Source organism: Acinonyx jubatus, chromosome C1 (genome assembly GCF_027475565.1).
Source record: "Acinonyx jubatus isolate Ajub_Pintada_27869175 chromosome C1, VMU_Ajub_asm_v1.0, whole genome shotgun sequence".
NCBI lineage: Eukaryota > Metazoa > Chordata > Mammalia > Carnivora > Felidae > Acinonyx > Acinonyx jubatus.
In genome coordinates, this window is record NC_069381.1 from 154131308 (window position 1) to 154159049 (window position 27742).

Consider the following 27742-nt stretch of genomic DNA (forward strand, 5'->3'; position numbering starts at 1 on the left):
AAAAATAATAGAACTGTTCAAGTGTTTTAAAATTACCTCAAATCATAAAAATCAAATGCCAAGTGTCATCTAGTTGATAACATAACTATAAATAAATGATACTAAAAGAAAATAGTATCTTAGTTTTTTAGATAATTGGGCTCTGCTATCTGAACTCAGTAAAGACATCATAGCCCATGGGTAATCGAAGAGAAAACCGATGATACGGGCTCTTCTTCCAGTTTCCTTACATATGCAATTCAGGCCAATTTCCAACCAGTTTGATGAGCCAAGAAAAGGAAGGAAGTCTGCAATAGTGCAGACTGACAGCATGATAAGGGAAATTATAGCCCTTAAGGAAGCAAAAGCAGCGTAAGGGGTTGCTGAACTTGTGATTGAATTGTCTGGGGCTCTCAGTGGGCGCATTAAGATCTTGGTAAGCCAAATGAGATTCACAACACAAGAGTGCCCAAGGTCCTGGTGCAAAACCCTGTAGAGAGTATGGGTAAATGCTTATCTAATCTCAGTCGTTTCAAGAGGCTTTTTTTTTTAAGTACCAGACTCACAGTTGAATACCAACTTGAAATCAGTGGGAGATGGAAACAAACAAACAAAGAGATATTAGTAGATGTTGCACCAGATGCTAATGAGCATGATGGTCTGTAAGTATAGGAAGCAGAAACCTGACACTTAAAAGGCACAGACCGTTGGGCTTATTTCTTGTTTAAGACCCTCGTGGAAAGCTATGAGTGAACTTGAGCAGCCTTGAACAGATAAGGAAATCAATAGAACTTTAAGCTTCATCCAGCTTTATGAAGAGTGGCAAATAAAGAAAAAGACTGTATGCTATAGGATGCTCTGTGTTCCTTTTTGAAATGGTATTATAATTTGGGAGAAAGGAATTTTCACAGTGATGGTAAATTCAGTAGGCCAAAAAAAGAAAATGCCCTTTTATTAACTGACTACAGTAATGACAAGTTTAGATATTTCACTTTGTAATTGGCATTACAGATAATGCCTATAATTTCTTAATGTGAGATGCTGTCTGATTCTTTCCTACATTCGACACTATAGATTGTACCCTAGTTGAAATAGTCTTTTTCCTCCGCTTCCACAAGACTACATGATTCTGATTTACCTCTTCCCCTCCTAGATTTTAGTTTCTTCCACTGTATCAGTTAGCTACTGCTGTATAACAAACCAACACAGAGGCTTAAAACAACATAGAATTCTTTCTCACAATACTATCAGTTATCTGGTCTAACTAGACGATTTTTTTTTCCATGTGATGTTGGCTAGGATATGTTATACAGCTGTGTTTACTAGGAACTCAGCTGAGACTGGAACATCCAAGTTGGCCTCATTCACATCTCTGGATGTGATGTCTGGAACTGGTTATCTTATCTGTGATGACTGGAACTAGTTAAGGTTGGCTGAGCCTTTCTTTCCATCAGGGTATCAGGCTTGGTGGAGTAGGCCTCTGAGATGACAAAAATGGAAGCAATAAGACCTTCCAAGGTCTAGGTCTGAAAATCATCCAGTGACATTTCCACCACATTCTATTGGTAAAAGCAAGTCACCAGATTCAAGGTAAGGGGCCACAGGCTGTACCTTTTAATGAGAAGAATGGCAAAAAACCAAACTAATACAGCCACATTCATCTATTCCTCTCTGTCTTGCTAACCAGTACTTTTATTGCTGAAGAATTGGACCTTAGTTTTCTCCTTCTCTCTTCCTAAATTTCTCTATTCACAGAACTTCATCTGAAAGCTCTTCAAGTATCGCCCAACACTTTCTATATTCTGACTCTACTGACTTGCTTTTGATCTCAGAATGAGCCAAGATGTCTCACATGACCTCCACTCAAAACATCCTCTTCCAGGGGCGCCTGGGTGGCTCAGTTGGTTAAGTAACTGACTTCGGCTCAGGTCATGACCCCATGGTTCATGGGATCAAGCCCTGCATCGGGCTCTGTCAGCTCAGAGCCTGGAGCCTGCTTTGGATTCTTTGTCTCCCTCTCTGTCTGTTCCTCCCCTGCTCATTCTCTATCTCTCTCTGTCTCTCAACAATAAATAAACGTTAAAAAAATTTTTTTTTAATCCTTTTCCATATAACTCTTCTCTCCTCAGCTGATTTGCTCCTGCTCACTCTGTAGGTATCAAATTAGGCATTGTTTCTTCTAGAATGTTTTCTTATTATCCAAGTCAGAGTCGTTTTTACACTCCAATAATATGTCATCTTTCTTATTCTTGAATTGAATTCACTCTGTGGTGAAAGCTTCTAATGTGTATATCGGTACCCCTCCCCAAGTAGATAGAATTTGTATCTAGATTGTTAAATGATCTCCTAACTTTCATTCCTGTTTCCTGGCTATCTGTTACTAGTTATTCCCCAAATTATTAATTATTGGTTATCTTTAACCATGGGTTAATCTTTGAGGAAAAGTTTTTGTTATATCACACAGAATTGATAATCAACATGCATTTGCATGGGAGTTGGTGGGTTAATAAATATACAAGCCCCTGCTCAAAAGTCTTTCAATTGCTCTTGTGTACTCAAATGTACATCCTTAGCCCCACCAAGGAAATCCTTTCATAACCTGACCCCCTTATGCATCAAAGAATATCTTTTTCTGTTTATCAGTGCACTCTTGGCTTTAATTTTTTTTTCCAACATCCTTATGTTTATCACTGCTTTGCCTCTTATTCTTGATTGCCCCACTTGATGAACTCTTTCAGATAGAGGTCCCTATAGTATTAAATATGAGATGACAAGTGATTTAAACAAGCTATTTTTGTAAAAAGCTATTTCTTTTTTAAAATTATTTTCATGTTTATTTATTTTTGAGAGAGACAGAGCACAAGCAGGGGAGGGACAGAGAGAGAGGGAGACACAGAATCCAAAGCAGGCTCCAGGCTCTGAGCTGTCCTCACAGAGCTTGATGCAGGACTCAAACCCACAAACTGGAAGATCACAACCTGAGCAGAAGTCAGACACTCAACCGACTGAGCCACCCAGGTGCCCCAAAAGCCACTTCTTTCTTACATAAGACAAAACATAATGATTCCAGGGCTGATATTGCAAGGCCAGTGGTGCTGGGAACCTCTCTTCCTCCCCCCATTCTCCACATGCAGTTTTCATCTCAGGACTTGAGATGGCTTCCCTAGCTCCCACCATCCCATCCACATTCCAGCTGAGGGAAGGGATGCAGGGGAAATGAAGGTTGTGTAGTTATTCTTTTAAGAAATTACACACATCCCTTAGCTCATGTCCCACTGACTAAACTACAAGCACATGGCCACATTTTATTGCAAAGAGATGATGGAAAGTAGAATTTAACTGGTATCCATGTGCTCAACTACAATTTGAAGTTTCTCTCTATTCCTAAAGAAGGAGAAAATGGACACTGGGAATAAAAAGTTATCTTTGCCACACTTTTGTTTACATATTTCAAAAGCCTAACACATTATGGAGTGGGACAGAGCAACATTCAAATCCCAGCCCTGCGTCTCACTAGTTGTATTACCTTAGGCAAATGATTTAAACTTTCTTAGTCTCACTGGTTAATGTGAAAAATGGTATATACCTGTCGAGGCTGGTGAGAAGACTGTGCATATAAAATACCTATCACACTTTTTGCCTCATTGCATCCCTGAAAGTAAGATGGGTCACCAGCAATTCTACTGGAGCCATCGGAGTAAATTTGGCCAGGCTCTCCTTCTTGCCAGGCTAACTCAAACTGGCATAGACTGATCCAGAAATATAGCCTCAATATGTACCACCAGTGTTTCCATCAGTGTACCAAGAACATAGGCTCCATTAAGATGGATTAAGTAAGCCTCCTTGAATGGGGCATCCAAGTTCCCTACATTAACGGCAGATATCCAAGATACCTACCTTAATGCTAACTCACTGTACATAAAATAAAAAGACCAGTTATGAAAAAAAAACCCACCTATCATAGCATCTGACATGCAGTAGGTGCTCAATATATGATGGTTACTATGGTGATTATGTTGCACTACTTCCTTTATTAAAACTTGCCAAGTGCCTCAGCCTTACATTAGGATTCACACATAGAGTGATCAGTTCCGGGCTATCAAACAGATTTTCCACTGTTTGCTATGTGTTTGTCTTTTCAACTATGAACAGAAACCAGGTGATATTTTTGTTCTATAGACGTTCCCCACATTGCCCGATCCCACACATAATAAAATAGTCAAACTATTTCACAATCAAGGTCAATGTTGAATAACCTAGGATCAAGAGACAAGAATATCATCCACGTTATAGGTTTTCATTTAACGCTGAGAAACCACAAAACCATGAAATAAATGGGAACATAAGTAAAAACAATGTTGTATAGCAGGCTTTTATTGCCATTAACACTTTTCAGGAAGACTTGTCCATCTCTTTGATCAAGAGATGAGAAATCTTCACAACAATGATTACTTAATCTGAGTTAACTGTGGGGAATTACTTAATATCTCTGGGCCTCTGTTTTGTAATCTACAATATCAGGTATAGTGACTCCTAATACATGGGGTTATTACAAAGATTAGATGAGATAATGCACATAAATTACTTTGTATGGTGCATGTTGAATACAGTAAGGGCTTCATAATATTGAGCAATTAGTGCTGCTGGTGGTGTTCCATGCATTGCTTTCATAATAGATATTGCCTTAATTGAGTGACTCAGATGTGAGAGATTCTAAAAATTGCCCTGGATGAAATCAAATTGAACATATTGAATGGAAATGAGTATATTATGAAATTAGTTGACAATTACATGCCCATTTTCAAAGTTTACATATAGTCATCATATTCATGATCAAAGGATTCATAGAAATGAGTAAACAAAGAATCAGTCAGCTGAGGGAAGCAAACTGTGCCTTGAATGCAATTGTGAAGGACCAACTAACTGTTCCATCCTAACACCAGAGCTCCACACTGGGCTAGGATGGTTGTGTGCACTTAAATGTGATGGCTGCATGGCAATCACATTTGTGGTCCTGCTCAGTGAGGCAACCCACTGTCCCTGGTTTCTTATTTGAGAAATGCACTGAGTCCCCTGACAGATTTTTCCGAATAACACAACAAATTGGCTATTCCTTACAGTGGGTTTCTCACTGAGTCCTATTTGATCTCCTTGTCTGGTTAACAAAGGTTCTATTTGTCATTTTTTTTTAATATAATATAATTTATTGTCAAGTTGGTTCTATTTGTCATTAAAATTGAGATGTAATTCCTGCCACCAAGGAATATAGAGATGTTATAATAGAGGCAGGTACTTGTTTAGAAAGTAAAAAGAATATCAGAGGTAGGTGCCCGACATGTTTCCTAGGAGAGCCTGGTTCAAGAAGGAGATAAGTCAAGGCATTGATTAGATTGGCACTGAAAAACAAACAACGCCCTCCCCGGCAAACACACACACACACACACACACACACACACACACACACACACACTCCAATTAGAAGTTAGCTTGGTGGTCATTAGGAAGACACCACTTGGCCACTTTAATTCGGTATTTCACCTATCTGTATTAATACAAGTACTTCAGAACCAGGTTGTACCATCAGCCTTACTTTGTCTTCTGTGGAAAAGCCTTGAAATGTTTAAATTGTGTAGCATTGAAAATATATTTCTGGGGCACCTGGACAGCTCAGTTGGTTAAGTGTCTGACTTCAGCTCAGGTCATGATCTCACGGCTAGTGAGTTTAACCCCCACGTTGGGTTCTGTGCTGTTAGCTCAGAGCCTGGAGCCTGCTTCAGATTCCATGTCTCCCTCCCTCTCTGCTCCTTCCCCACTTGTGCTCTGTCTCTCTTTCTCTCAAAAATAAACATTACAAAAAATTTTTAAAAATAAAATATATTTCCTTTCTGGATATTGTCATGATTGTACTTAATAATTGATTTTTTTTTCTAAAAGATCATGTTTATTCCTCTTCTGTGGTTTCCTGGGCTGGTCTTAGAAAGCTTCACAGTTTTATAGGGATTTAGTTACATTACTTAGCATATGGTTCTGTAAATTGGTAGTTTTTATGAAAATAAGGAAAGTATTTTGAAACATCTTGGTCATTGTGGATATTTTGTTTATAAGCAACTCAAAATTTTGTGGTTTGAATTTTATTTATGGCTCATTAAGCAACGCTTTCAGGTTCACAAATGCTCTGAGAAATAAAGTCAGTGAGAAAAAAATAGAAAGTGATTTTTAAAGCATTTATTTTAAGGTCATCTGCTTCCTATTCTGCAATCCATTAGTGTGTAAATGGATTTAGATTAAAAAAAGATATTTTAAAAAATGGGGCATTAGAGATTATGTCCCTGTAAGAACCTCATTTTACAAATTACTTCAGCATTTCAAAGTCAAGGGACTCAATCCAGGCCAAGGCAGGAACTAAACCACTGAGTTCACCGCCTCCCAGTCTGCTGGGCTTTTTCCTCTGTACCAAGTCGTCATTCCTGATTAAGAAAGAAAGATAAGTAAAATGTAAAACGGCTATTATTTTAGTGCTTCTGAAAGTTGTATGAAGGGTAGGACTTTGACAAGTTTATTCAAGGGTAAACGCCTCCAAGAAAACTTTGTCGAAATGTAAATGTCAAAGAATGGTTATTCTCAATAAAGTAACTAACAAAACAAAGAAAATACTGTTGTTTAATAAATATTTTGGCCTTTGGAGGTTTAGCATTTGCAGTTTTGACCCAGTAGGCCCCTAACATGGTCTGATGTTGGAGTTTGGGTTTATTCATTATGGTTATATTTTTCTCCACTTATCTTTGAATATACAATAAGTCTTCCGAGGATATTGTTTGTGGAATTTCCAACCCCAAAGGGAAATCCATTTTTTTAATTTTCAGAATGAAAATGGAGAGTAAAGAAATCTTAAAAAATTATTCTTCATAGCTTTAAACTAATTTTTAATATGAAATTTATTGTCAAATTGGTTTCCATACAACACCCAGTGCTCACCCCAACAGGTGCCTCCTCAATGCCCATCACCCACTTTCCCCTCCCTCCCACCCCCCATCAACCCTCAGTTTATTCTCAGTTTTTAAGAGTCTCTTATGGTTTGGCTCCCTCCCTCTCTAACTTTTTTTTTCCCTTCCCCTCCCCCATGGTATTCTGTTGAGTTTCTCAGGATCCACATAAGAGTGAAAACATGGTATCTGTCTTTCTCTGTATGACTTATTTCACTTAGCACAACACTCTCCAGTTCCATCCACGTTGCAACAAAAGGCCATATTTCATTCTTTCTCATTGCCAAGTAGTATTCCATTGTATATATAAACCACAATTTCTTTGTGTATTTAAAGAATCACCAAGAACTGAAGGGGATCCCTAACGTTTTCAGATATGGGGGAAAAAACATACCATAAAGTTATTGTGAATTTGCAAAGATTTGGATTTTTTCTCTCTTACATATAAACATTCACTATGTTTATAATAGTATTAAGATAATAATTTATTTTATTTTGTTTCTCACACAATTTTTAAAAAATGACTGCTTAACAGAATCATACATGTGTAAGGATAAATCTGTAAGCATCGTTTATATAATACTGCCTTACTAAAGTTGCTGCCAGAGAGAGCACAACATAGGTGTTTGGTTGTTGTTGTTTTTATTCCTAATTTTTAAAAATTCTGTTAACTAAAACCACAATTAACCAGAATATGATCCACTATGCTTTTAGGTGGAGTGTAAATGACTAAAAAAGTTGAATAGGGAACTTTTGCAAAAATTAAGGACACTTCTCAAATATACCCTCACAAGAGCATATTTAAGATTTCTATGTCTAAATCTTTAAAAGTAAGATTGAATTTCACAAAAAGTTACTTTTAGTCACTATAGCATCTTGATAACCAATAAAATATTAAGGAACATGCAGTACACTTAACCTCGGCAAGATTGTGAGCCAATGTATTTTAAACATTTATTAGAGTTTAATATAGACTTATTGTTATCTATTTTATCAAATCTTACATTAGTCGACATAAACATTACTAGGGGAAAGGTCAGTTGTTTTGATCATTTAGATTTTTTTTCCTAGTTTGGCATCACTACAGAAGTAACCTAGAAAAAAATAACTCCTCTTCATTGAAAAGGAAAAGTATGTCTTTATTGTCATCCATGTAAAAGATATGATCTCTTTTTGAAATAACAACTTTGGGAACTGATGTGCTTGGGAAAAAATATGTATTTTTTTAAGATTTAACATCTAATTCTTAATGGATAAGTTTCTAGAATTTATTTGGGTCATAAAAATGTATCTTTTCAAAGAGAAACACAGGGAGTAAATTAATGATACACTTGTTCCCTGGCCTAACTCATGGATTCAAAAAGCATGTTGGATTCTCACCAGAGTCCCAAAGGACAGTGGTCTTCAGGTATATCAGGAACCAAGCCTGGCCTAGGTTAGCACTGATATCCCAGGGGTTCACTCATGGATAGGGATAGAAATAAAGAGGGGTTCAGAAGAAAATAATCTGCAAGAAAGTGTGACATTTGTAGTCACATAGGTTATGTTTATCTGTTTGTTTTCCAGCAAGAACATTCTTGATTGGTAAATAGACACTGAAAACTTTTTTTATTCCATATGTCATGTAAGACAATTAACCTCACTCATTATTTGTTGTCTAACTGCTCATTTTGACATAATCCTTTTTTGAGAAGATTATAAATTTTAGAAGGTACAGTGACTGAAGTAGTAAAAAGAATTCAGAAAAGCAGCTGTAAATGCAGAACACCCTGTAGCACTCTGACCCAACAGATGGTTCTTTCTCAGAATCAAATGCTAACGCCCACCTTCATAATTGTAATAACTTCCTGAGTGTTTACCATGTACCATGGTCTGTGCCTTGCACTTATATGAACTTAATATTCCTGGCAACCTTATGAGATAAGCACTGTTGTTGTCTTTATTTTATAGATGGCAAAAAACAAAACAAACAACACAGAGTACCGCCATTAGGGAGAGGAGTGAGCGAGCGTCATACCAGTTGGCAAGGTCCCACTAGTGTGATGAATTCTCACAAGACTGGAGCTAGATGGAAATTCAGAAGTATCTGGGGGTGAGGGGGCATGGAGGTAGCAATGCTAAAGCACTAATACCTCACCCTTGCTCGTGGGAGGATGAGAGGTGTGTCTACCAGAGACAGAAGGTGAGTGAGAAGGAGCCCAATGTGGTTGAGTTACTAATTGAAGGTTTCCATTGCAGCAGCGAATTAACAGAGACAAAGCACTGATACATATAGTAGCCAAAGCCAACAACACCTTCCTTGAGAAAATTAGCAGCTTTCTATAGTTTCCTTTCTAAGAGAAATGAATGCTGGGTTTCATAACAATAAAAATAAATTATGTCATGAACTTGATTTTTTTTCCCCAAGGGTTGTTAAATTGAAAAGAGTTTTAAGATCTTAAGACTTCTTATGTTCCTCGGTTTCTTGCCAAAGCAGATGTTCAGGATCAAAAATTAATTAGAATATAAATCTGTGGGTTTTGATAATTACAAATAACATGCAGTATACAAGGCTATCTGTTTCTTTGACTAAAATTCAGCTACACTTTTAATTTGACATCAAGTTTTTCAGCCAGGCATTGTGAGGACAGATGCTATTTGGCAGGCATCAACACACCATATCAAGCCTCTTTCGAGTCCTTTATGGACAGCGTTGGTGCTTTGGTTGCATTGCATTTAGACCTAACACCTGTGATAATTTATCATCCATTTTAATTATGTCCACTAAAATTTGGCGTGTCAGCTACCAGCCTGAGTTATGACTGAGTTCTAAAGGAGGTGAGAACTTTCGGAGTCCTTTGCAGAATAAATAATATACATTCAAAATATTAGGACCCTTGATTCTTTGAACCAAAATCCATAGCAGTGGCTTTTAAGAATCCCTGTGCAAGAGACACCTGGGTGGCTCTGTTGGTTAAGTGTCCAACTCTTGATTTCGGCTTAGGTCATGATCTCATGGTTTATGAGTTCAAGCCCCGCATGGGGCTCTGCAATGACAGTGCAGAACCTGCTTGGGATTTTCTCTCTCCCTCTCTTTGCCCCTCCCTGACTCACACACTCTCTTGCACCCCCTCACTCTCTTTCTCTCAAAATAAATAAAAATGTTTTAGAGTGCCTGAAAGGCTCAGTCAATTGAACATTCGACTTCACCTCAGGTCATGATCTCACCGTTGGTGAGTTTGAGCCCTGCATTGGGCTCCATGCTGACAGCTCAGAGACGAGCCTGCTTCAGATTCTGTGTCTCCCTCTCTCTCTCTGCCCCTCCCCCCCCCCAAAATAAATAAAATAAAATAAATTAAAATAAAAACATTTTTAACAATTTAAAAAAAGAATCTCTTTGTGATACAGTCCTCTTTTTCCCAGAAGCTCCCCCTTGATGGCTTCCTGAGGAACTCTTAGTCCACTTACTGCCCCAACATACCAAAAGCCCAAAATCTTTCTTGGTCACTCACCAGCAACTATGGGCAGAAGAGAAAATATTTCACTTGTGGAGCTTAAGTCAGTTTCATGCCTTTATCCACCAAATATTGTATATTGTCTTTGCATTTTATTATTTTTTTCTGAGAAATGTTCTACTCAATGAGGCAATATTCTTCCATCTTCAATTTCTAGGAGAGTGTGATTAAAATAATGTGCATATATGTTGAAGGGCAGAGGAAGGTATTGCACAATATAGATGAAATAGTCATCAGTTTGTTTTACATTCTATGCATTTTTAATAAGCAGATTCCCATTTACAGGAATTAAATGTTCCAGATATTGATTTCAGAGGGATAATATATAATATGAAAATAAAGTTCGGTAACATTATGTGATGATGTATAATTCAATATAGCTAGAACCCTGGAAAGTGAAAAATGATGCTATTCCTGTTGAAATATTTTAGAAAATCAAATTCATTCCCTGAAGTACATTATAATAAAATTGAAACAATGTTACATGATTTATTGTCTTCTAATTCCAGTTTCAAAGGGATTTTTGTGTCAAAAGCAAAGGATTCTTTGCCCCTTTTTACTCAATCACATATATATTCTGTAATGAAATAAGGAAGATCTACAAAAGAAGCATAGTAAAGCAATTGTGACTTGCCAGAGGTTATACAACATAGTAATGGAAACAGCCAGGTTTCAAACTCAAAAATCAGTTTGCTCTAACTGCCAGACCTCTGTCCTCGCCATTAGATACCCAGAAATGGCCAGAGTAGGGGGACCAACTTCCATGAATGGTCATGAATTTGATTTATGAAATGTTGACACATGTAAAGTGCCCCAGGAGGAGCCTCGTCCTGGGAAATTTGTGTTTTTGTCATTTATTCTGCTAGAGAGTTGCTATTGAAGGATGGAAATTATTTTAAGGTAAAATCAGGAATGCTTGAACGATGCAAAAGGAAGCTTTTGCTGTTAGGATAGATGACGTTTGTTGCCTGGCTACAATTCATTTTAAGATGACACAAAATGATGCTACAGAGACCACAGAGCTTTCCTAAGAAAACAGAAACTCTTGGTCACTTTTTCTCTAAGTGATTTCTCTTTAAAGGGAAGCTGAGCTCAATCTGGAATGCGTAAAAATGGTTGCAAGGACAGATCATTTTAGAGCATGAGATATTTAGAAATCAAACACTGAAGAAAAAAATGGAACTAGAGCAATACAAAATGCAATTGCCTGCTGAACCCTGACCGAATTTAACTGACCCCTCAAAAGCACCCACCTCTCCTTGTCTCCTTCTCTGAAAAGGTAACTCAAAATTAGAAACTTTTAGATAGTAAATATATGAAGCTTCTTTCTATCCTGCCAACTATGACAGCCTGTCAAAATATTTGAAGTATAATGATATGGTTTTTATTTTTAACCACTATTTGTCATAAAAATACTACTTGCTTGCTGAATAATAATACAATAGTATCCAAAGCATGAGATGAAAATGAGACATTGCCACCTCTCCCCAGAGGTAACTTAGCCTTCCTGATCTCTTCTAAGCACATGTAAACACAAATATTTATTTATATAAATAATATCATTCTATCTTTTCTAACCTACTTTTTAAAAGTAATAATATGTCATTAATACTGAAGATTTGTTTTCTAAAAAATGTGAACAGTTTAGACTAAGCTGGAATTATCTTGGATGCCATTGAGCTCCACGTGGGATAGCTCTAGAGAGATTGGATGCTAAATTAGTGGGTTTGCTTTTAAATAAATGAACACCAAAGGCTTTAAGAAAAAGAGAAAAGGTAACAAAATGGATGCACTGAGACTAATTCCTCTATCACACCTCATTTAGACTATCAAATAAGTTATTGAAGGCACAATTAGGAAACTAGTTTCCAGATAACTAAATTTGCTGATATATCTGCCATAAAAAAAATGTGATTTAAAAGAACGTTCCCAAAGATGGAATTAAAAAAGAGAAGAGTCAAAGCATTGCCTTTCTGGGTATAAAAAGGGCTTTTTAAAAGCATTGATTTTGTTATCATTGTTAGCATTGATTTTTGTTACCAGAAAAGTGTATGTGTGGAGGGGGGGGAGGGGGGGAGAGAGAGAGAGAATCTATTTTTGACTCTTGACTTGGCTATGTGACTTGTTTTGTCCAACGGGATGTTAGCCTATATAATCTGAGCAAAAATTTGCAATGTGTTTGCAAGGCTGAGCTTTCTCTCTATGAGAAACAATGTCCTGAAATACCTACAATAGACCTGAACTATCCTATAGCCTGCTGGCAAACACAGCTGTCCTTAGCCTAGATCAGCTGAACCCAGACAACCTATACTTGTTTGTGTTGCGAGCCACTGAGTTTTTTAAAATGATTTGTAACACAGCATTATGGTTGCAATAACTGATTTGTTGGTCATTATAATTGACCCAAAATAAAAATTTGTCTCAGCTTTAAGCCCTGAGGAACTCTTCTTTTGGACTCTGCTGAGCTATTTATGATAGTGGAAGAATTGGGAGAAAGGTGATGTTGGCCTGAGGCAGACTTTGCCAATGTTAGAGCAATATTTGGGGAGCTCTGCAAGAAGAATCAGGATGTTCTTTCTAGTAAAAGCAGCCATGATATGCATGGCCACAAGATAATTGACATAGTTGTGTCTGTGGTGAATGAAGCTAATCTTATAAAATAAAACTACCCAGGGATAAAACCAGAGTCTAGGTGAACTCCTCAGTGGCACAGCTCGAATTATAACAATATATAAAAAGCCTTACATGCTCCCAAATCTTACTGGGGCTCTAATTTCTTCAACCTTCCTACCTTAGCCTTGAGGGAGCTTTCCGAAACAGAGGACCTGGAATTCTCACTAGTATGCCATCGTTTAGTCATACTATCCAATATAGTACCACATACACCTATTTACCTTTAAATGAAATAAAATTAAATGAAAAATTCCATTGCTCAGTCACTAATGTGGCTAGTGGCTACCATTTCAGATAGCTCACATATAGAGTCCTTTCATCATCACAAAATATCTATTAGATGGCACTAACTACAGGTTAGAGGACCCTTTCATTAGTCATCTCTTACAGTCATGGGGGCTGAAATCATTTGGGATTGAGGCAAAAATTTTGTAAGCCCTTGTTTGAAAAAGGAAAAGGCCCAAAAGAAGGGGGCAATTATAAAAAGTGGGATGTCCATATATTTAACATAAAAAAGCAGAGGATAGAAATTGTAACAGCTGTCATTTTACCTATTTTATCTATAACTCAATCAAAGTTAGGCTTCCAGATAGGAAAGACAGAAATAAGGATATTGAGGTAAAGAAGACAGAAGAGACTTTAATCTTTGTAATCGCCAATCAGCTAAGACTATATAGGATCATGTACCTTGAGTAGTGCAAGTTTCCAAAGGCTATTTAAATCTGAATTCTGTTACTGTGAGTACAAGCTTAACACTACTTCTGAGTGTAATTAGGTCTTGTCTTGCTACATTCCATTTGCATAAGGGACTGAGGAGCTTTATGTTAAGACTAGTGATCCAGGGGCACCTGGGTGGCTCAGTTGGTTAAGTGTCTGACTCTTGGTTTCAACTCAGGTCATGATGTCAGGGTTTCCTGAGTTAGAGCCCCACAGCAGGCTCCACACTGTCAACTTGGGATTCTCTGTCTCCTTCTCTCTTTCTCTGCCCTTACCCAATTGTGCTGTCTCTGTCTCAAAATAAATAAATAAACTTTTAAAACAAGTAAGCTGTTAAAAAAAAAAAGAATAGTGTTTCATTTGGAACACCAAAGTCAGAGAGACCAAAAGCTGACATTCCTCTTTTGTTACAGCCTAACATATGCATATGGCTCCTCAAGAGTGATAGCACAGTGGGAATACCAAAAAAACCATCCGTTATCCAGACGGCATAGCCCTGCTGAGAAACAAGGGTTGGAAGCAAGAGAAGGAGAATAAAACTGCATATATCAGATAGTAAATACAAATCTTATTTTTAAACATACATGGGAAACATGCTGCAATCTTCCAGAAATAATCTTGGGAGCTAGTGCACACAAGGCTGAGATCTCGCATTAAGTGAGTGCTGCAGATTGTGTCTCTCAGAGATGGCTTCCCTAATGTCTTCCCATCTCACATGCACTACTAGAATCTTGCCACACCATGACACGAGGTGAATCTGTGTCCTTTCCCCTTGAGCCTCATCAGGCAAATAGAGTATGACAGAAGAGAAATTATGTCACTTTCCGAGCTAAATCATGAAAAATGTCATGCACTTCTGCCTTGTTCTTCTCCCTTGTTTCCTTGGAATGCTTGATCTTGCATCACACTGTGAGGAAGCCCAAACAGCTTGTGTAGCAACACATGTGGGAAGGGAATGAGTTCCTAAGCCCTCAGCCCCAGCTGAGCTCCGAGTGAACTGCCAGCTAACAGCTAATACTTATTCAGCCATGGGAATGAGCCGTCTTCAAAAGTAGACTCTCCAACCCTCAAAAGAGGTACCAACTTGATGGGATACCCAAGTGAGACAAACTGCCCTATTGAGCCCTGGCCAAATTGCAGATTCACAAGCAAAATAAATGATTATTGTTAAGTCACTACATGTTCAGGAGGTTTATTATGTGGCAATAGATAACTGAAGTAGGTATACTTTTGCTACCATAACAAACTTAGTGGCTGAAAACAACAAATTTATCTCACCTTTTGGTAGGTTAGAAATCCAATCCAAGTCTCACTGGGCTAAAATCAGAATGTTGGTAGGGCTGAGTTGCTTTATGGAAGCTCCAGGGGATAATCCATTTCCCAGCTTTTCCATCTTCTAGAGGCTTCCCACATTCCTTGACTCATGCCTCCCTTTTGCCATTTTGAAAACCAGAAAGGGTGTGGATTCCTTCTCAGCATCACCTTGACACTTACTTCTGCTTCCCTCCTCCATATTTAAGGACCCTTGTGATTACATTGGGTCCACCCAGAGAATCCAGGATAATCTCCCTATTTTAAGGCAAGCTCATTAGCAAACTTAATTGCACCTGCAGCCTTAAATCTCCTTTGCCATCTTACCTGACATATCTACAGGTTCCAGGTATTGGGATATAGGCATCTTCAGGGGGGCCATTACTCTGCTACCACAAATATGGACAAGAATCCATGAAATCTGCATTATACATTTAAAGTAACAGTTTCATTGGTTCATGGCCTCTAGGTATCAGCTGAGGCACCCCAATCCGTTGAGATCTAAGCGCAGTTGGTTCAAACATCATGTTTAGTCAGGGCTTCAGATTCTTTCCAATCATGACAGGAATTCTGGTGGAGGAGACGATGGCTTACATTGTCCGTAGTCACCTCTCTTTTTATATTCCCATGTCTCCTACATTTGTCAAGTTTGTGAATTTTCTCACCATCCCACACATAGTGCCCCTGCTCTGTACTCTATCTCACTTAGATATAGCAGCCCTCCTTTCCTGGATTGTCACAAAAGAGCAAAGCAAATCAAACCAAACATGATACAAAATGAAGCCCGCAGTAAGATTATACTAACAGTGTGAGGAGATAGAAGGGGAGAACATCACAAGAGAAATTACAAGTCACCCTTTACACATTCTCTTCAAATGTCAGCTCCTCCAACCTAGATCTTCCTCCCCACATGGCCTGGCTCTCTCTTCCAAAGCAAAACAAAATATATAATCATCTCATTGCTTCATGCAGAACGAGGCAACTCCCTCCAGCCTCCAACCCCAAGCTCATCTCTATCTCCTCTATTATACACACAAAGTTCATTGATGTGCCCCATTTCTCATTTCTCCTTCGCTCGTAAATGTCTGTGAGAGGAAAGGAAAGAGAGAGAGGTTTCTTTCCAGAGTAATGAAAACAATACAGGTTTCCCCTGCTGTCCAAAAATAGTGTTCCTATGAACACCTTGATATGAACCCAAACAGTATAAAGAAGCAATCATCATTAATTTATAGGGGAAAAAATATTATGAGCATTCCCAGACCCCAAAAATAACCTCTCTTAGGCTTATCTCATACCTTAGAACACATCTTGCTAACAGATGCACAGAATAAATTGAGAAAAATCACAGGTGCTCACAGACACAATTCAGAGCTAGAGTGGCTTGATGCTAGGATGCTGAGTGTGGTTCCCAAAGAAGGAGCTTGGCGGAGCCACTCACTGCTCAGGGTGCACGCGGACTCTGTAACCACTCACTGCAAAACAAATGCTGACCGAGGCTTTCGCTTTTCATCTTTAAAAAAGAAAAGCAACAATCCTCTTTGGATTTCTTTCAGTTCGCAAAAACAGGTACTAATGGAAGTCTTTCCGAAAAGCAAAGTGGTGTAACGCAGACTTGTGAACAGCAGGGGACACCTATACTTCCCTCTACCCCCTTAGAAGGCAGCAAAGCTTCCTGTCTGTTTTGCTTTAAAATATATTTTCTCCTACATTCAGGTATGTGAACATAAAGGAAATATTTATGTAACACTGCTATTTAGGAAAGCTTGTGCATTCAGGGACCTGTGGATCTCAAGATAAATGTTTTTCTGGTTCTTTTGCTCTGACCCCCTCATGCCCTGCTGTGACCCAGAGACCAAAAAGCAGACAAAGCAAGCCAGCCAAGGAGCCTGCTAACCAACAGGGCAAAGTACTTGGTAATGTGTGCTTGAAAAACAAAAGGAGGAGTTCTTGCCAGGAGCTGGCCTCAGCCCAGAGCAGTGTGGTGCCAAAGGCAGGAAGGAGAACAGCCAGATGTAACCCAGCGTCTGCAGGAACACTTCAGACTCTCCAAGGAAAATTAAAAACTAATAACCAGATAATACATTCTGAGCTCTGTGCCCTGTGGACTTCTGCTGAATTTTGGATAAGGTGAGAAAGAGAGGGAAGGACAGGTGGCTGGAGAAACAAACCTTTCACAAAGGCCACAGGTGGAGCGTAAACCCTCTTCTAAATGGTGCCAGAGGGCTCAAGAAGTCACTGGTGTTTTGTGTACGCTAAAATTGTGTTAATATTTGTTTGAGGAGAGATAGCTTTGATAGAAAATTTGAGTGGGGCAGAGTTACGAATGATTTGAAAAATTCAGAAAGACCTCAGCAGCAGGTAGCAAAAAAGGCGGAGTGATGGGTGCACAGCAGGAGGCGACTGGGAACAGCTGGGAGAGCCTTCCTTGCTGAGGAAGAGCCTGGGCCAAGGAGTCTGGCAGAACTGGCCTGAAATCCGTGTTCTACCACATGCCAAGGTTCAATTAACTCATTTTCGAAATGGGATAAACACACCAGCCACTTCTTGTTGTGAGGATTAAATAAGATCATATGTGAAAATCACTTACCACAATGCAGTATGTGACCCATACCACATGCTCAGTAATGGCAAATAGATGTTAGGGGGGGAAACAGAGTGAATTTATTTCAGCCCTTAAATCAGAATACCATAAGTATAGGTAATAATGTATTTTCCACGCAGGGGAGTTGATCCTACAAGAAAAAAAAAGCTTATTAGAATAAAGGGAAGCATTCCAACTAGGGCTTATGTACCTCTAAAGAAAGTTTTGGGCACCTGGGTGGCTCAGTCGGTTAAGCGTCCAGCTTCGGCTCAGGTTATGATCTCAGGTCAAGCCCCACATCGGGCTCTGTGCTGACAGCTCAGAGCCTGGAGCCTGCTTTGGATTCTGTGTCTCCTTCTCTCTCTGCCCCTCCCCTGCTCTTGCTCTGTCTCTCTCTGTCTCTCAAAAATAAATGTTAGAAAAAGAAAAGAAAAGATATCGTTTTGTCCCAGGGGCAAAGGGTAGACAGAATATTCAAGCAAAAAGAACTATACATGCTATCACTTCAGAAGGACTATAAATACTAAACCAAAACAAGCAATTTTGTTTTTGAGTCTAGAATTAAGTGTAGGAATGAAACAATAAAAAACAGCCCAAGTATCTTTATTACTGTAACTTGCTTATTGCATATGGCTTCTACATCCAAAATCCCGGGAGTAGGCCCAGCAGGGTTTTACGGCACAGACATTTTAGACTGGAAGCAGCCTGACTGTGGCTTATGCAGCCAAGCTCCCCCAGGGTGAAGAACCAAAGCGGAGTTTCCAGCAGGAGCTCTCCCCGGCTGCCTTTCAGAATTGGCTGTACTTCTCAGAGCTTTATCTGTGGGTCCTCAGCAGACCACAGACCAACCTTGTGGGGCATTAATGTCTCATAGAAATGCATATTCCTATTGCAATCCAAATATCACTTCACTGGAAGTTCTTCAAGTCCAGCCTCCTGTTTCCCATTAGTTTGGGAAAGTTAGGGGTACTTTTGCTGACTTTTTTAAGTCTGTTTAACAAGATCATCCTTGAATCGTCTCTTCCTTTTACCCCTCATGCCATCAAATAAACCAGCAAGCCCCAATGAATCTGTCTTTAAAACACATGGCAAATCCATCCACTCTTTTCCCAACTCCTCGGAGATCAGCCTCCCGAAGCAAAAACATCATCTGTCACCTGGGCTAAGACAGTGGCCTCCCAGCTCTTCTTACTTCCACCTCATTCCAAAATGGCAGAAATATTCTGAGTGTAGACCAGATTGTGGTGACCCTGTGTGAAGCCCTCCTTAGTTCCCCTCTGTCTTTACAATAATATCACATAGGGACTTGTAGGCAGTGTCTCTGTGAGCACCTGTGATTTTTCTCAAAAATCAGTTGACTATATATATGTGGGTCTATTTTGGGGCTCTCTATTATGTTCCATGATCCATTTGTCTATTCGTCTGCTAATATCACACTGTTTTGATCACTGTCGCTTTATAGTAAGTCTTGAAGTTGGGAAGTGTCAGGCCTCCAATTTTGTTATTCCCTTCAATATTGCATTGTTTCTTCTGGGTCTTTTGCCTCTCCATATAAACTTTAGAATCACTTTATTGATACCACCAGAATAAGTTGCTGGGATTTTTATTGAGATTGCACAGCATGTACAGATCAAATCGGGAAGAACTGATATCTTGCAATTTTGTGTTTCTATCCACAAACATGGAATATCTCTTCATTTATTTAGTTCTTGGATTTTGTTCATCAAAGTATTATAGTTTCCTCATATAGATATTGTACATATTTTGTTAAATTTATACATAAGAATTTCATTTTTCTGGTGCCAATGTACATAGTATAGTGTTTTTAATTTCAAATTCCACTTGTTCATTGTTGGTGTTTAGGAAACAATTGATTTTGTCACATCCTGCAACTTTGTTATAATCATTTATTAGTTCTAGGGTGTTTTTTTGCCAATTTTTTTCTGATTTTCTTTATAGATAATTATGTCATCTGCAGGAAAAAAAGACAATTTTATTTCTTCCTTTCGGATATATATACTCTTTTCTTTGTGTCCTCCTGCATTAGCCATAACTTACAGTATGATGTTGAAAAGGAGTGATGAGAGGGGTATCTTTGTTTTGCACCTGATCTTAGAGAAAAACCTTCAAGTTTCTCACCATTAACTATGATGTTAGCGGTAGATATTTTGATATTCTTTATCAGGCTGAAGAAGTTTCCCTCAGTTACTAATTTCCTGAGTTTTTATTATGAATGGGTGTTGGATTTTACCCAATATATAAAATCTATTGGTATGATCATATGATTTTTCTTTCTTTGACTCTTGATAGGAATGACAGCCATTGATTTTCCAATGTTGAATCATCCTTACATACCTGAGCACTTAGTCATTGTTTATAATTCTTTTTAATTTAAAGATGCCTTAAAACAAATTTGCTAGCCATGTTAGACTAAGTCTCTAGCAAATTGGATAACTCTGTGCTTACTTGGGAAAACTTGGACTTGAAACAAGGCCCTTTCCCTTTTGTTTTTCAGAGCCTATTCATTGAGATCATAGTGAATATGCATTTCTTTGAGCCATGAGGATTCCATGAGTTGAGGAGTAGGGTTGTCTCCATTTCAAACTCTAGGAAAAAGTGTTGCTTCCTGTTGGGAGTCACCCCATCTCTAGTAGCAGAGATTTAGGAAAATACTGTGTTCAAAGTCATATTTGTTTTAAAAAACTGCAATGAGTAATTTCTCTGCTGCTTATAGGGGGAAAAAATACCACATCAAGAGGTGAAATTAGTGACCATTTTGAATAGAGCATGTCCATATGAAAATATTGGGTGATAATTAGTCATTGGAGGAGGACTCACGAATTTTGCAGGTGTACACATAGCAGTTATTACCCCTTCTAGGCAGAATATACAAATGAGTAAATACATCCACAAGTTTTTGTCACAATACTTACTAGTGACACTCAGTGTCCATTTACAAACCCTAGGACCAAACTCTAGCAGCTTATTAACTTATTATAAGTTACAAACTGATCATTATAATGCAAGAACATATATATATTCCAAAAATAAGATGTAAATAAGGTGTTATGAAAGTGTTCTTGGAAAAGGTTAAAAATGAATTCTAATTATTGTTATCATAAAATGACATGAGAATGTTACAGAGTGTTTGAAAAATACATTTGAAGACACACATAATTCCGTCATCCTAATACTATTGAGTTATATGTCTCTCAAGATGTTTGCCCATGTGTACTTATTTTATATATAAATATCCATATTGTATATATACTTTCTTAAAACTTTTAAAATTATCAAAAATTTTTTCCTTTGTTGCCATAACCACCCTCATAATTATCACTTTGGGGTTGCAACATAATATTCTATCAGGTAGCTTTACCATTATTTAATTAATATTTACACTATTATTTGACATTCAAGTTCTTTTCAATATCAAAAATGACATTGGAAGTAGACATCTTTACAGGTAAGATTTTTTTTTTCTCCTCTTTTGGTTTCTTAGGGTAAATTTATAAAAGTGGGATTTTCAGATCTTTGCTTCTGAAAATTTTTTATAGCTCTTATTATATCAAGTTATTTTTGCCAAGGTAAAATAATTCTTTCTCTGCCATATAAGAGGGTTTCGGATTCACCTCAACTTCACCAACATAGGTACATCTAACCATCTGTCTCTCTGATATGTAGTAGGTAAAAATGGTGTTTTATTTATCCTTTCATTTCCATTCTTCAGTTACCGTGTTAAGTAATAATTCTATTTCCTCCTTTTTGTATGATCTATTATTGTTTTTAAATGAGTTTGCCCAATTGTGGGGAGGTCTTTTCAACAGAAAGCTCAGACTGGTAAAGGGACACATAATAAATGCAGAGTACATGTATTTGTTTGGATTATAGAGTACACAAGGGAGGAGGGCAGGAAACAAAACTATACATCAAGCTGTGACCAAATCATAGAGGTCAGGGACAGGAAAACAATTTCCTGAACAAGACTTAAGTATTCTTTTCTTGCAAGAGTTATGTCAGATGTGAATTAACAGTTCTTAAATAAGATTTATCCACAGCTGTTCATCAGTGACAACAAAAAAGTAATAAATCCACAGTTTCCTCTCTTCTTCCTCATGACTCATGAAGCAATTAAATATGTTCTTTGGTCTCCAGGACAAAGGTGTAATAAAAATATGTTCATGTCTTTCTGCATATGGTGAATGTATTCTTAACAAATGTTTTAGAATGTCAGTGTTCGTTTTTGCAATCAGTGAAATTTAAATGGAGGATAAGTAAACAAGAATTCTAGCTTCCAGTTGACAATATAAACTAAATTATATAACGTGTGGAATGCAGTGTCATCCCAGTAGCCTATTAATTATCAATACACAAAAGAACTTTAAAAATAGTAGCATTAGTTACAGCAATCAAGGTCAGGTAATCAATATGACTACCAAAGCCCTCCTACTCAGACAGAATTTGAAATTATCCCAGGCTACCAGACTATAATTTAACTTGATTTTAGTCATTCTTTATGTTTTATTCTCGTGTGTGTGTGTGTGTGTGTGTGTGTGTGTGTGTGTGTGCGCGCGCATGCGCATGTGTTGGCTTTGAGATGTTTTTAAATGATATATAAATAAGTTTTGCTACTTTGGTTATTAATTTTATCAAATAATATGTTTGATGTACAGACAGATTCAGTGAATTTGTTATTAATGTGCCATAACAGTAACAATAAACATTAAATGATCACAGGTACTTTTTTTGCATTTGAGTTTATATAATATAATTTACCATACACTTATCAAATCTAGAGAAAATGGGATTCATTTCTGTGATTGTCATCTGTGATAGCAGAATCCTAGACCTCTTACCTACAGAAGAATTTTGTTATTCACTTGACACTGCTTTGTTTGAGAAGCTTTTTTTTTTTTTTTATCAGAGCAATGGGTGATAAAGGTGATAAGAAAGTGTAAGAACTCTGGCTTGGTTTCCTCAGTGATTGGGAAGAAGCAGCCCACTGCTCTTGAGCAAAGTGAGCTTTACTTCTGCCCAACGATATAACCATCAATACAACTGCATTATTGAAACTTGTGCATGAAAAACAACGTTATTCCGTGTCTATAATTCTAGCTCCCTATTTCCCTTTCCATCTTATATTGTGGTTAAAATGTGAGTTTTTAAAATAGGTTTTCTTGGTAATGCAACTCTGGGGATATAGCAGGAAAGATCATTTTGATTAAAATGGTACTCATTTTATCTCAACATTTGCTATTTAGAAATTGGTTTTTGTAGTAAAATTGGGGTTTTTTTGTTTGTTCTTGTTTATTTTTGTGGTTTTATATTGGCTATTTTATTAATTTACTCACTTACTTGGACTTTGGTGGTAAAAAGTATGTTATGGACATACCAACTAAAACATCTGGATAGAAAGTAAGCATTTAACTATCTGAATGCTCCATCTACATTATTCCAAATGTCTGGACACTGGAAATTGTTTTTAATTTCTATTCAGATTACTATAAATGGTACCAAACTCAATCACCAATAGACAGTCAATAGATACCTCTTGCATTAAAGTATTAGGATCATTCAACTTGCTAGGCATCCATGAAGTGGATCCCAGTTAGGGAGTTCAGAAAAAAAAAAAAGCTGCCAAACAGTTACATAGTCACCAAGAAGGAATACCAGGGTTAAGACATGGAATTTCCAGGAATTCTTGGCTTTTACCCCATCCATTCACTCATTTGCTTTCTTGTTCACTTATCCAGTAAGTATATGAAATGCAGTTGAAATCAGAGTTTGGTTTTTTGGAAATGATGCATTAGAGTGACATTATTTAAATTTTCTCCTAGAGAAATCTTCTGCTGCACATTTACCCTCCCTATTACCATTCTTGAACTTTTGGCTTGATTAATTCTTGACTGAATATATTACATGGGGCGTCCTGACTGGCAGATTCCTGTCCTTTATGCATTGAGAATAAATATATTTTTCTAAAAGTTACCTAGAGAAGAGGAGCAAGGGGTGCATCATCCACTTGGAGGATATATTGAGGACTTGACGTAAGCCATCCTATCCTGTAGGATTATCTTTCTATTTGTATTTTGCTGTCTTTATTGTTGGGCATCTTCTCTCTCTTTTCTTCTCTCCCTCTCTTCCTCTCCTCCTCTCTCTCTCATTTCAACTAGAAATGCCGTGCAGGTGTTATTCATCATTGAAAATACACTCTGTTACAGACAATTTAGTTTATGTGCTAGAGCAAATACACAGTTACAGACAATTTATTTAATGCAACCAGAAAGTTTTGGTATCTGATCATAGCTCCTAGTTGAAGAGGAAACTAAGGACAACAGGAAAGAATTTAGCAGGTCTGCATGTAGTTAACGCAGGGAATAGGCAAACAATTTGTGAGCAGCTAAAGCAATGCACAAAGGGGAGAGTTTGTCTATCACATGGTCTGAACTGCCTTTGGTCATTCTCCATTATAGAAATTCCTTTTGTTGACAGACAAGGACAGGAGCAGGAATAGCAGCAAAAAAATTAGAAGATTTTCCCTGTCAGAGAACAACAGATATAGCTTAAAAGAAGTAGAACAGTATGTGTTTTCTGGATGAGCAGCCTATTGGAAAAATTATCAAGGCAGCAACTAGGAATTGAGGACAAAAATCAGGCCTTAAAATGGAGAAGGGAGGAGAAAATTAAATTAAAGTTCTTCAGAGTGCCAGAGCTCAAGGCAAGGTTTCAAAACAGGAAAGGTCCTACCCAGGACAGAAGAGGAAGTCAAGGTACAATCTCAGGGATCCAGCTGAGGTTGACACATCCCAAGACTCCTAGCTGCCCAGGGCTCCACATACACATTAGCCGTCAAGCATTGATGGCTCTAAATCTGGGCAGGGCTGGTCCCGTAGACAGGTGAAATCCAGCCCTGTGTTAAAGAGCAGGCAGGGATTGGCATTTGCCATATTAGTCTTATTATTTTCTTTTCAATTTCTGACCTCTTTGGGGGTAGGCTTATGTGCCACCAATCTTTCTCTGATGATAAATTCTGTATTTTTTATTCATTTTGATTGTCTTCATGAATGTTTTTCTGGGGTATTCTTTCTTTGGTGCTTTCGTTAGAAAAGAAATCAGTATTGTGTAAAAAGGATAAAGGAGCCAACTGATTACTCTTCTCAAATGTTAATTGTAGTTCCAGGACTTGTTTACTCAGAATCTTTGTATAATAACCATAGGCTTTGACATAGGCTACAGTATAATGTACCATAATGTAAATATAAATTCCACTTGTATTAGAGAATTCCCGGCACAAATGCTGTGAATCTTTGCTATACATTAAAGATTGAATATTCCTTCTTCCTTTTGATATATGAATAGATTACATAACAAAAACACTGGACCCTTCTCAAAGTCAAGAGGCTGAAATTACCCCAGGAGAAAGACTTTAGTGTCTTTTACCTGACATTGACAACAGTTTCCAACTTTCTAGATGTATTGAATAAGTAGAGGATATCAGATATTTAAAAATCCTCATTCCTTTTAATTAACTTTTAATTAACTTTCTATGTTCTTTAACGAAGATTCAAGTTTTTTGTAATCATGCAGAGTTCATGACTTCTGCATATTCTTAAAGCCACTGAAGCCAGAATTTTACATAATAATTGGTTTCTTACAGTGCAGTAGCATGGCAGACAAGCTATAAGCTGATGACTTTGAATTAGCATGGTCTTTGATAAGATTTTTATTCCACTGCCTTGGGATCATAAACTTTAGGAAAAAGCTGTTTAGAATTGGATAAAACTTAGAAGTGGTGAAAACTGAAAGTCTGAAATCAAGTGACACAAATATCAATGAACCAGAGAAATAAGCATTGAACTGGCCCAAGAATTATTATTTCCCTTCACCTCTCTCTCTACCCCACTCCCACCACCTGGCAAAACATGTAAAGGAAAAACAATACTCAATAATCAAGTGAATCCAAAGTTATCTTATTGAGATACCTAAATTCTTTAAGGGTGAAAATTCTACTCTTGCCTGAAATACCATAATTTTCTATGAAGGTCTTGAGGTTTACAAAACGTCATTGAACTGATGTCAACATTCACTGTTTTGTCATAATTGATCTAAGGTTGTGTTGAATTTTGTCTTTGAACTTTATAGTAAAAATAGTGTATAGGGTAAACAGAAAAAATTATAAAACAGCAGATGACATGTTTTACTACCTGAGAGAGCAAAAATATGCTTAGGAAACCTACTTGGTTTATGGCCTACTTATAAATGAATGTTACAGCTAGTGATTATTGATGCATTCTCCTTATTCAGTAGATGTACAAAAATTAAGAGACTAAATGACCGGTTCAAAACCACAAAACAATAGTTTTGCTTTCTTTAAAGTAGGTTCAATACTATAGGTATTTTTTAAAATTTCACTCTGTTATTAGCCAGAAGTATCACATATATTTCAAAACATTAACATCTCATCTTTTAATTTTTTATTTGAAAGTATTTTCATTCTAAATTTATTTTCATGTATTTTTTTGGACTTTATTTTCATTAGCCTAGTTTACTGAGGTTCACCCACAGTCATAAATCTTTTTGATCCAAAAGGTAAATTGTTTGCTCTTTTCTGTAAACTCCACTCCAGTGAAATACTGAGATATATCTTTGCATCTGATATTATCTAAGTGATGAAACTTCAACCAGTTACCAAGAGAGAATGTTTTAAAATGGAATCATTTCTCACCAACATCAATAGAGAGATTTTCCTTGCATTTATCCTAAGATTTTCTTCAATCAGTTCAATTATGCCTAGTTGCAGGACACTTTCTTTCATCACTGGGTTATTCTAGAGGCTGAAATGTAAGTGACTAAGGTCATGCCAATTAGTATTATCTGTCACGCTGAAAGCCAGTCCAAAGTGGAGAGACTCAAAGCCATGAAGGGGTGACTTCACATCTGTCAGGCCACAGTCAACCTGAGTAAATAATCTAAATACCCTGAGGGCAGCCTCTATATTTCCCAGACAACTTAACATTTCATGTAAACTCAGAAACCAAGTTTTTGCTATTACCCTATTTTTAAGAGACTATTCAGAAAAACTTGAATTCTGATACCTTTGCAACAACAATTGGCAAATAAATATTTTGATCTCTTTACATTCATTAGAATGACTGAAGACTCCCAAAGAACTTTCTATTATATGGGTTATATTTGTCAGTATTTGTCATATTTGAAATTTAAACTGGGAGATTTACATTTTTGTTTAATGAATTTTAAGGTGCAATGAAGTCATTATGTATTAAAAATAAATAGAATCTTTTTTAAAGACAATAACTACATTTTTCAAAACAAATTATTAAGAAGAATAGGACTGTTTTTGCATTTTTTGCAAATCTCATTACTGTCTGGGTTCTCGTATCTGCTTTGCAGTCCGTCTGTTGTGATCCATTATTCTGGTTGAAGCGTAAGAAGAAAACAGGCCTCATGGGGATATGTAGTTGGAAAGGGGAGGATATTATATTCTCCGAAAGTGGTAGCAGAGACATACAGGAGACCAAGAGCAGCACTTGGAGAATTGCAGTTCCAGAAAGTGCAAGGCTTTATTCTGCCCAGTACTTGAAGAACATGACAACCAAGGAGCCCCAGTTTCATAATTCAGAAATGACAATGAGACTCCTTTTTCCAAGAAAACATAGAAGCCCATTAGAAAAACATTGCTTTATTAGAGGGATTCCTATAATGCACAGCCTGTATGTCTCAAAACGGTCATTTTAGCCTGCAGCTCTCTCCTGTATTCTGGTCCACTGCCCTTTAGACACTTCGGACATTATAAAGCCCTACATTGTGTTATCGATGGGCCTTGAAACTTGGAAGACAGCTGTCAATTCAAAACCATTAAGCAAAGGCTGTATTTCTACCAATTCCTGGAAGTCTAAGAAGCGAATCCACCCTTGTTCCAGTTCTAAGACACAATGGTATTTTAAAACCAAACACTTACGGTTTTTTTATCCCCTTCATTTTTT

General features: G+C 37.4%; 1 protein-coding gene and 1 pseudogene across 2 annotated transcripts in view; both read left to right on the top strand.

Moving 5' to 3' along the window:
- B3GALT1 (beta-1,3-galactosyltransferase 1) overlaps positions 1–27742 on the top strand; it is a 494130-nt gene that overhangs the window by 340579 nt on the left and 125809 nt on the right. The gene's annotated exons all lie outside the window — the stretch shown is intronic.
- On the top strand, positions 2839–12520 carry LOC128314054 (40S ribosomal protein S29-like; annotated as a pseudogene).